Genomic DNA, 10,825 nt, shown 5'->3' with positions numbered 1-10,825 from the left:
GCAAACCTTTCATTATTGGCAAATGACATGATATTATTTTTAGAGAACCAGAAACACTCAATCAAAAACTGCTAGAACAGATACACAAATTCAGTAAATTTGCAGGATGCAAAATCAATGTACAGAAATCTGTTGTATTACTATACACCAACAATGAAACAGCAGAAAGAGGAATTAAGTAAACAATCCCTTTTACAATTGCACCACAAATAATAAGATATGTAGGACTAAACCTAACCAAACAGGTGAAAGACCTTTACTCTGAAAACTGTAAGACACTGGTGAAAGAAAACTGAAGATGACACAAAGAAATGGGAAGACAGTCCATACTCATGGACTGGAAGAACCAATATTGTTAAAGTACAATTACCCAAAGCAATCTACACATTTAATGCAATCCCTATCAAAATACCAACCACATTTTTCACAGAGCTAGAACAACCAATTCTAAAATTTGTATGGAACCACAAAAGACCCTGAATAGTCAAAGCAATCTTGGAAGAGAAAAGCAAAGCTGGAGGTATCACAATTTTGGACTTCAAGTTATACTGCAAATTTGTAGTAATCTAAGCAGTATGGTAATGGCACAAAAATAAACACATGAATAGAGCAGAATAGAAAACCCAGAAAAATCCCATAACTATTTGTTCAGTTAATCTTCAACAAACTAGGAAAGAATATTCAATGCGGAAAAGACAGTCTCTTTAACAAATGGTGTTGGGAAAACTGACAGCAAAAGAAATAAATGGACTTCTTTCTTACACTGTACACAAAATATAAATTCAAAATGGATTAAAGACCAAAACGTGAGACCTGAAACCATAAAAATCCTAGAAGAGAACATATGCAGTAACATCTTCAACATCGTCTGTAGCAACTTTTTTTTAGATATGTCTCCTGAGGCAAGGGAAATAAAAACAAAAATAAACTATTGGGACTTGATCAAAATAAAATTTTCTACACAGAAAGAAACAATCAACAAAACTAAAAGGCAACCTACTGCATGGAAGAACATATTTGCAAATAAAATATCTAATAAAGGGTTACTACACAGAATATATAAGGACTTAGAAAACTCAACACTCCAAACAAATAATCCAATTAAACAATTGGTAGAAGACATGAATAAGTATTTCTCCAAAGAAGACATCCAGATGGCCAACAGACTGATGAAAAAATTCTCATCATCACTTATCATCAGGGAAGTGCAAATCAAAAGTATGAGATATCACCTCACACATGTCAGAATGGCTAAAATAAAAAACACAAGAAACAAGTGTTGACGAATATGTGGAGAAAAAGGAATCCTTCTGCACTGTTGGTGGGAATGCAAACTGAGGCAGCCACTGTGGAAGACATTATGTAGGTTCCTCAAAAAGTTAAAAAAGAACTATCTTATTATCTGGTAATTGCACTACCGGATATTTACCCCAAAAATACAAAAACATTAATTCAAATGGATACATGCACCCTTATGATATTGCAGAATTTTTTGCAATAACCAAATTATGGAAGCAGCCCAAGTGTCCATTGATAGATGAATGGATACAGAAGAGGTAGTATATATATATATAACAGAATATTACTCAGCCATAAAAAAAAATGAAATCTTGCCATGTGCACTGACATGGATGCAACTAGAGAGTATAATGCTAGGCAAAATAAGTCAGTCAAAGAAAGACAAACACCATTCGATTACACCCATATGTGGAAACACCATATGATTTCACCCATATGTGGAATTTAAGAGACAAAAGAAATGAGCAAAGAAAAAAAAAGAGAGAGACAAATGAAGAAATAGACTCCTAACTATAGAGAACAAACTGATGGTTATCAGAGAGGAGGTGGTTGGGGAATGGGTGGAATAAGTGATGGAGCTTAAAGAGTACACTTACCATCATGAGCACTGTGTAATGAATAGAATTGTTGAATTACTCTATTGTACCTGAAACTAATATAACACTGTATGTTAACTATACTGGAATTAATATTAAAAAACTTAATAAAAAAGATTTAGCAAGATTAGCAATTATCAAACACAATTTAAAAATTTCAATATGACAAATGAGTATTTGGGGCAATACTATTAAAATCAACCCAAGTAGAGGTAGAAAACCTGATTATTACTGAGACTTGTCACAGAAAATGCCTTTTAATAAAACCATCTAACAAGACAATTGCATTGTAAGTTATTTCAAACATCCAAGTAACAGATTATAGAGAAAGAAATGACCCGTCCCAGAGAATTTTACAAAGCTAGTATAAATCTCTTGTTAAAATTTGACAGTACAAAAATAGAAAAAAACTATTCAACACCAATTATAAGTATTGGTGCAAAAATTCTAAATGTCAAACAAATTAAATTCAGTAATATATTCAAAGAATAATATTTGATAATTAAATAAATGTTATACTATTAATGCATAGATGGTTCAATATTAAGAAAATGATAATAAGTTATAAAAACAGGTCAAAGGAGGAAAATATTTGAATAGATGCTTCAATATCTTTTGGTGGGAGTGGAAATCGACAGAAATTCCTAAAGAAGATTCCTGATAAAATCGAATAAATAATTTCTTTCCATGATAAATGATACAAGTTCAAAGCCAGCATCAAACTTAATGAAGAAATACCAGAAGCATCCCATGAAAATTCAGAAAAAATAGAATTATTTACTATTATCTCTATTATTTAACATAATATGGACATGTTTATCAAAAAGTTCATAAAATTTAAATGTATAAATCAAATATAAATAAAAATAGGAAAATTTCATTTTTTGTAGATGGTGTTATTCTCTGTAAAGCCGTAGAGAACCAAGTCTCAAACCATAATATTAATATACTAAAATCAATATATTGTTTATATTTCAACAATCCATTTGATAATAAAATGAAAAATCTTCACAATACTAACACAAAACATAAAATTATAGAATTAACAAAAATGTGCATGACCAAATTAAGATAACTACAAAACTTGACCAAAGACATAAAAAACTTCAATAAATGCAACACATTAAAGGAAGTGTATCTTTATGGAGAGATCTAGCTATACATGCAACATGCTCTCAATCAAAAACCACATCACAGTATTTATCTATTATTTATTTAGTATCTATGTGTGTGAGGAGAGAGATTATGATGTGACCAGAACATCTTAGAGTTCATCTAAAAGAATAAACATGAAAATATATCCAATTAAATTCTGACAAAGAAGAGTAAAAAAATGGGGGAGATGACATATCTATCAGATATAAAAACATTATAGAACTGCAGAAATTGAAATGGGGTAATGCTGGAGCCAAAATTAAAATATGAATGGAACATATATAGCGCATTTCAAACCAGTGGAGAAGGCATGACAATTCAATAAACAACTCTAAACAACTGGATAACCATTTACACAAGACTAAATTCTAGATAAATTGAAGACTAAAATGTACCAAGTAATAGATCTCAGCATATATGAGAAGTTGATGTACAACAAAGATGGCTTTTCAAATTCAGTGGGAAAAGATGAAATATGTCATACATGATGTATTCATATGGAAGAAAATTAAGTTAGACTCCTATCTCACATCATATTTTTAAGAAACACACCAGAAAAACAGATGGGTTAAATACTATGTGTAAACAAATAAAAATAAAAGTTCTAGAAGAAAAATAAACTGACTACACTTCCAGTTTAGGAACAGAAGAGACATTGGTAAGGCTGGAGAACCCGAAGTTATAAAAAAAAATGTAAACTCATTTGATTATATAAAATGATAATATTTGGTATGGGAAAAGATCCAATGAGTCAATGGGCTCACTGTAGATTTGGGAAAATTCTTAAGATGACAGAGTTAATATATATTATATATAAGAACTATTACAAAATGACAAGAAAAGGAAAATGTCTTAATAGAAAAAATGAAAAAGGATGTAAAAAAGCAAATTGTAGAAGAATAAACCCTCACCCTAAAATGTAACATGCTAAGTTCCCTGACAGTGAATGATATTTTTAAAGAAAATCAAAGTAATGAGTCACCATATTCTATTAGTTCAAAAAGACGTTCTTTCTTTAAGTTTTTCATTTTTTAAATTGGAATGTGCCTTAGTATTGATGACATTCTATAGTCACTTTATGCTAGGTAATAGTCATGCTTTAGTTACCTCTGCTACACATGCCTGAATATGATTGCTCCTGAAGGCATGATTGGACAACTACAAACCTTCAGTGTTTCACCCAACAAAATCATTGCAGAAAGATGAGTCCTGATTTTTTTTTTAAACTTTGTATTGACACGTTCTGATATAACCAAGAGAACTCCAGCACCAAAAATTGCAGAATAAGTGTCAGTGGCTTCATAGAAATTCCTGGTGACCAGAGTGGAGCAATCTTTTTTAAAATGCCCCACTACTGATGTTCTTGATGACACAGAAAATAGTATTGTGTGCAAAAACACGGGCAATGATGTGTCTGACTTGAAAATGTACAGAAGAATTAGACTAAATGTGCGGAAGTTTTCTTTTAGGACTACCGTAACCAATTTAGTTCTCTCATAGTTTTTTAAAAAATATACACACTAGAATAATATATCATGAAATTTTCTGTGTAAACATATATAAAAAAACTCTTTCAATAAAAATTTTAAGTGATAAGAAAACGTTGTGTTGACATTGCTGCTATAAACATTGGGGCACGTATCCCTTCGGATTCCTACATTTGTATCTTTGGGGTAAATACCCAGTAGTGCAATTGCTGGGTCATAGGGTAGCTCTATTTTCAACTTTTTGAGGAACCTCCAAAAAAGAAAACATTGTGTCGTGTTTAACCAGTAGTACTTTTTTCTTAGTGGTACATACATAAAATAATAATGCATCTTACAGTCAAAGGCATTTAAGATATAATAAAATGCAGTATTATATCTCACTTATCAGAAAACAAGATACTCCTTCCAACCAGTTTTGCTTATTATAATACCATTTTTATAAAAAATGATGACCCCAAACTTGTATATAAGGATAGTTAAAATTTATATAACACATACAGTGCACCAAAGTCTTCTAAGGATTTCCATGTATTAACTCAGTTAAATAGATAGTATTATGAGCTGAGTCCAGGTAGTTTGATTTCAGACTTTGGCTCTTAATTTCTATTCTTATGCTCCTATTGCAAAGGAACAAAACAACACACATGCACACACACACACAGACACACACACACACACACACATCAGGACCACCAATGATGTAACTATATAGTATAATTGGAAATGGGATTGAGATTAGGGGCATATTGGTTAAATGAAAGTGTAATGAGGTAAAATTATCTGAAATATTTCCTGCAGCAGTTTGGGCAGAATTTGAAGTAATGAGCAATGATTTTTCTCCACATTTCAGTGGATAGTTGGTAATTTTGGATAGATAATTCAGATGTGTTGTTATCATGATAACCAACCCACCCTTCTTCCTTTATTACATATTATATTTTCTTATTACAAAACAGTACATGTTTATTGCATGTATACATATATACATGTATACACACAAGTAAATTATGACCTCAGAGATTGCTCACAATCTCTCTAATCCAGAAACAATGACTATTAGCACCTGGATGTTTGTCTTTCAGATCCTATCTGACATTTTCTGTACAATTTTATATAAAATGGAATTTTACCATGTTTGCTGTTAAATGATCTGTTTTAACATATTTAAGTGATCCAACTATTTAGACATTTAGGTCAAACACTACCTTTGCTACTACTCCTCCTAGTAATAATAATAATATCAACACTAATACCAATGTCAGTACCATTAATAAGTAACTATTAACTAACTAACATTGATGTGAGGATTAAATAAAATAAATTGCAGAAATACATTCACCACAATTCCTGACCAATATTAAATTGTTAATAAATGCTAGTATAATTTAAGAAAAATTCTTTCAGTCTATCCCAGACCTATGTTTCTAACACTTTTTTTCTCCCACTGCTCCTATAGCTTTCCCAATAAAGTATAAAACATTGAGCATGTCTTGTAAGGAACATCCCCATTTTGCACCTGTCAGATATTTATTTTTCACTTCCCTGACTCTTCTAAGACTGTTAGGTTGCACTTCAATTAGGTTCTGTAGCATCCTTGATTCCCCCATCACAGTACTCACCACAGTCATTCTTAGTACTTGTTGAAATGCATTCTCAGAGCATTAGCTTCCCAATTATGCAACTTGTTAATTATATCCTCAGTATCTAGTACTGTATCTGGCATATAGGTGGCATTTCTTCTGCTGTGCTTCCAAGGATGGGCATATCTTCTCTTTTTTTATAATGGATTTACTAACTGCTCTACCAATCTCCCAGGATTGTTGAGAGTACCAGATGAAGCAATGCATGTGAAATAGGTAATATATATAAAGTATTTCACAGATAAAAATCATTTGAATAATTTGTATATAACTTTGCACAAGGTTAATAAATCTTTGTGGTTCAGAAAATTATAATTGGGTTTTAATGGGCAAATGTTAAAGTACTTCTCCACCAATATTTAGTAATTACATTTTAAAAAGCTAGGAGACATTTCTAGCATTCAGATTTTTATACTGTATTTCAATACATGATAAATTCATGAACATTTCTTATCTCCTAGAACAGTTGTATATCTTAAAAACTCATCATCATAAGCATTCTCTGTATTTTCACAGAATTAATCCTGAATAATTAAGGAATATAAAAGAGTTAGACAAGTACTGAAGCATGCTAATCATTGTTTCATTGTCAATTAGGAAAAAAATAGTCTCTTTGGCCTGCTAACTTAGAATATGTAATGTATAGCTAACTTTTAATTTACAAATGTAAACTGTCTCTAATTATTCCCAGGTGGTCTCCCATCCAAGTACTAACCAGGCCCGACCCTGCTTAGCTTCCGAGATCAGACGAGATCGGGCGCATTCAGGGTGGTATGGCCATAGACCAAACTGTCTCTAATTATTATATGAATGTATTGAGATAAAGATCAATGTCATGGTGAAAGAATTTGTAGAAAAAAACCTGAAACACTTTGATATAACAGTTATTAAATGTATTGGGACAGTTCTTACAATTATGCTTAGTTTATGGATCAGCATATAATGTTTACATATTTCCTAAAAATGGTATGATATCTTAAACACTAATAACTTAGGAATTATATCAAACACAACTCTTAATTTTGGCAGAATGATTTTAGGCAGAATGAGTGTAAATTTAATACAAACAGAATTGAAGAGGCAGGTAACATTCATTCATACTTTACAGGTCTCTAAATGCATGTAAGTCTTGATCATTCTGCTTCTAAGGATCTTGCCCAATATCATCTGAGTCATGACTTATTGGCACTTTTTCAAAGTTCCAGCCATAAAGTTGAAAGTCAATATAGCCTTAAATGAAAATTCTTAAAATACATAGACTACCCAAAGATAGTCCAAAATGGCAGAGGAGTAGGAGACCTTAATTTCATCTGGTCCCAGGAATTCATCTAGATAGCGGTCAAATCATTCTGAACACCTGCAAACTCAACCAGAGATCTAAGAAAAGAATAGCTGCAACTCTACAAATAGAAAAGTGTCCACTTCCTGCAAGAATGACAAGATGGAGAAACTCACCTCAAAAAAGAGAACAAGAGGCAGTACTGACTGCCAAGGACCTAATCAGTATGGATATAAGATGTCAGAATTAAAGTTAAAAATAATGATTATAAAGATACTAGCTGGGCTTGAAAAAAGCATAAAAGACACTAGAGAATCCTGCACTGTAGAAATAAAAGACTAAAATCTAATCAAATCGAAATGAAAAAGGCTATTAGTAAGATGCAATGAAAAAAAGAGGCTCTAACTGCTAGGATAAATGAGGCAAAAGAGAGAATTAGTGACATAGAAGACAAAATGATGGAGTATAAAGAAGCTGAAAAAAGAGAGATAAACAACTACTGAAACATGAGAGGAGAATTTGCAAGAAAAGTATACCATAAAGCAAAACAATGTTAGAATAATTGGGATCCCAGTAGAAGAGGAAAGAAAGAGAGGGGTAGAAGGTATATTGTAGCAAATTATAACTGAGAACTTCCCTAATCTGGGGAATGAATCAGACATTCAAGTCCAGGAAGCATAGAGAACCCCCCTCAAAATCAATGAAGAGAGGTCAACAGCTCAACATATAATAGTGAAACTTGCAAATCTCAGAGACAAAGGGAAAATCTTGAAAACAACTCAGGACTAGAGTTTTGTAACCTACAAGGCTAAAAACATTAGACTGGCAGCAGATCTAACCACAGAGACCTGCCAGGCCAGAAAGGGCTGGCATGATATATTCAGGGTGCTAAATAAGAAGAATATGTAGCCAAAAATACTTTATCCAGCAAGGATGTCATTCAAAAGAGAAGGAGAGATAAAAAGCTCTCAAGACAAACATAAACTAAAAGAATTTGTCATCACTAAACCAGTCCTGCAAGAAATATTAAAGGGGATCCTGTAAGCAAAGAGAGAGCCCAAAAGTAACATAGACCAGAAAGGAACAGAGACAATATACAGAAGCAGGGACTTTACAGGTAATACAATGGCACTAAATTCATATCTTTCAATAGTTCCTCTGAATGTAAATGGGTTCAATGCCCCAATCCAAAGACACATGGTATCAGATTGTATAAAAAAGCAAGACCCATTGATATGTTTTCTGTAAGAGACACATTTTAGTCACAAAGACACCTCCAGATTGAAAGTGAGGGGATGGAAAACAGCTTATCATGCTAATGGACATCAAAAGAAAGCTGGGGTAGCAATCCTTATATCAGACAAATTAGATTTTAAAAACAAGGCTGTAATAAGAGATGAGGAAGGACATTATATCATAATTAAAGGGTTTATCCAACAACAAAATCTAACAATTGTAAATATTTATGCTCCTAACATGGGAGTAGCCAATTATATAGTCTAATTAATAACAGAATTAAAGAAACAAATTGATAATAATACAATAATAGTAGGGGAATTTAACACCCCACTCACAGCAATGGACAAATAATCTAAGCAATCAACAAGGAAACAATGGATTTAAATGATGCACTGGACCAGATGGACTTCACAGATAAATTCAGTGCATTTCATCCTAAAGCACCAGAATACACATTCTTCTTGAGTGCACATGGAACATTCTCCAGAATAGAGCACATACTGGGTCACAAATCAGGTTTCAACTGATAAGTTGGGATCATTCCATGCCTATTTTCAAACCACAGTGCTTTAAAACTTGAACACTATCACAGGAGGAAATTTGGAAAGAACTCAAATACATGGAGGCTAAAGAGCATCTTACTAAAGAATGAAAGGGTCAACCAGGAAATTAAAGAATTAAAAAAAATTCGTGGGGAGACCCTGAGTTGCTCTGCAAGTCACCATGCTGCGTGGAAGTCGGAGCTGCACCTCCCGCATGGCCCCTCCGGCCAGCCAGGCACTTCAGATGAGAGCGGCACCTAGACCAGCGCCAGCAGCTCAGCCTCCAGCAGTGGCTCCACCAGCTGCTGTTGGCTCACCTGCTGCTGCGCCCCGGCAGCCAGGGCTCATGGCCCAGATGGCAACCACTGCAGCTGGCGTGGCTGTGGGCTCTGCTGTCAGGCACATGATAGGTCATGCCATCACTGGGGGCTTCAGTGGAGGAGGCGATGCTGAGCCTTCAAGGCCTGACATCACTTACCAGGAGCCTCAGGGAACCCAGCCAGCATACCAGGAGCAGCAGCAGTTTGGCCCATGCCACTCTGAGATGAAACAGTTTCTGGAGTGTGCCCAGAACCAGGGTGACCTGAAGCTTTGTGAAAGTTTCAGCGAGGTGCTGAAACAGTGCAGATTTGCAAATGGATTAGCCTAATCAAGAAGTTCAAATTGAAGATAAGGAAAATCATCTATCATAACCAAGTTAACTTAGCATAAAAATATAATTGATGGTGAATGGTGAATATATAAAGTGTAAAACCACCAGTTAAGCTTCTCCTTCATCATTAAATACAGCTTTCTTCAGAATTGGAATAAAAAAGGTTGTTCTTACTGTATAGAAGTTCATTGAGATGGTTTGAATTTGGGGTTGGGCAGATATTTGTGTGCCTCCTTAAATCACCTTTTGTGATGTTCTCATTTGTGAATTAGAATAAAGTGATTTTCTCCCCCCCCAAAAAAAAATATTCGTGGTGTGGTGCCTGGTTGGCTCAGTCATTAAGTGTCTGCCTTCATCTCAGGTCATGATCCCAGGGTCCTGGGATCGAGCCCTGCATTGGGCTCCCTGCTCTACAGGAAGCCTGCTTCTCCCACTCCCCCTGCTTGTATTCCCTCTATCACTGTGTCTCTCTCTGTCAAATAAATAAATAAAATCTTTAAAAAAATAAAAATAAATTTAAAAAATTCATGAAAAAAATGAAAATGAAAACACAACTATTCAAAACCTTTGGGATACAGCAAAGGCAGTCCTAAGAGGGACATATATAGCAATACAAGCCTTTCTCACAAAACAAGAAAGGTCTCAAATACACAACCTAACCTTACACCTAAAGGAGCTAGAGAATGAACAAGAAATAAAGCCTAAACACAGAAGGAGAAGGTAATTAATAAAGATTAGAGCAGAAATCAATGAATAGAAACCAAAGAACATTAGAACTGATCAATGAAAGTAGGAGCTGGTTCTTTGAAAGAATTAACAAGATTGATAAACCCCTGGCCAGACTTATCAAAAAGAAAAGGGAAAGGACCCAAATTAATAAAATCATGAATGAAAAAGGAGAGATCACAGCCAACACCAAGGAAATACAAACACTTA

At 33.9% G+C, this 10,825-nt stretch overlaps 2 pseudogenes; one reads left to right on the top strand and one right to left on the bottom strand.

Annotated features, from left to right (window-relative positions):
• Positions 1-6,842: 6,842 nt before the first annotated feature.
• Positions 6,843-6,962, bottom strand: LOC112834653 (5S ribosomal RNA; annotated as a pseudogene).
• Positions 6,963-9,418: 2,456 nt separating this feature from the next.
• Positions 9,419-10,072, top strand: LOC112831294 (coiled-coil-helix-coiled-coil-helix domain-containing protein 2 pseudogene; annotated as a pseudogene).
• Positions 10,073-10,825: the final 753 nt, after the last annotated feature.

The sequence above is a fragment of the Callorhinus ursinus genome, unplaced genomic scaffold, assembly GCF_003265705.2.
Source record: "Callorhinus ursinus isolate GAN/ISIS: 27379988/994484 unplaced genomic scaffold, GSC_fseal_2.0 scaffold67, whole genome shotgun sequence".
Lineage (NCBI taxonomy): Eukaryota > Metazoa > Chordata > Mammalia > Carnivora > Otariidae > Callorhinus > Callorhinus ursinus.
The sequence above is the reverse complement of the archived record's forward strand: the minus strand, read 5'-3'. Positions and strand labels throughout refer to the sequence as shown.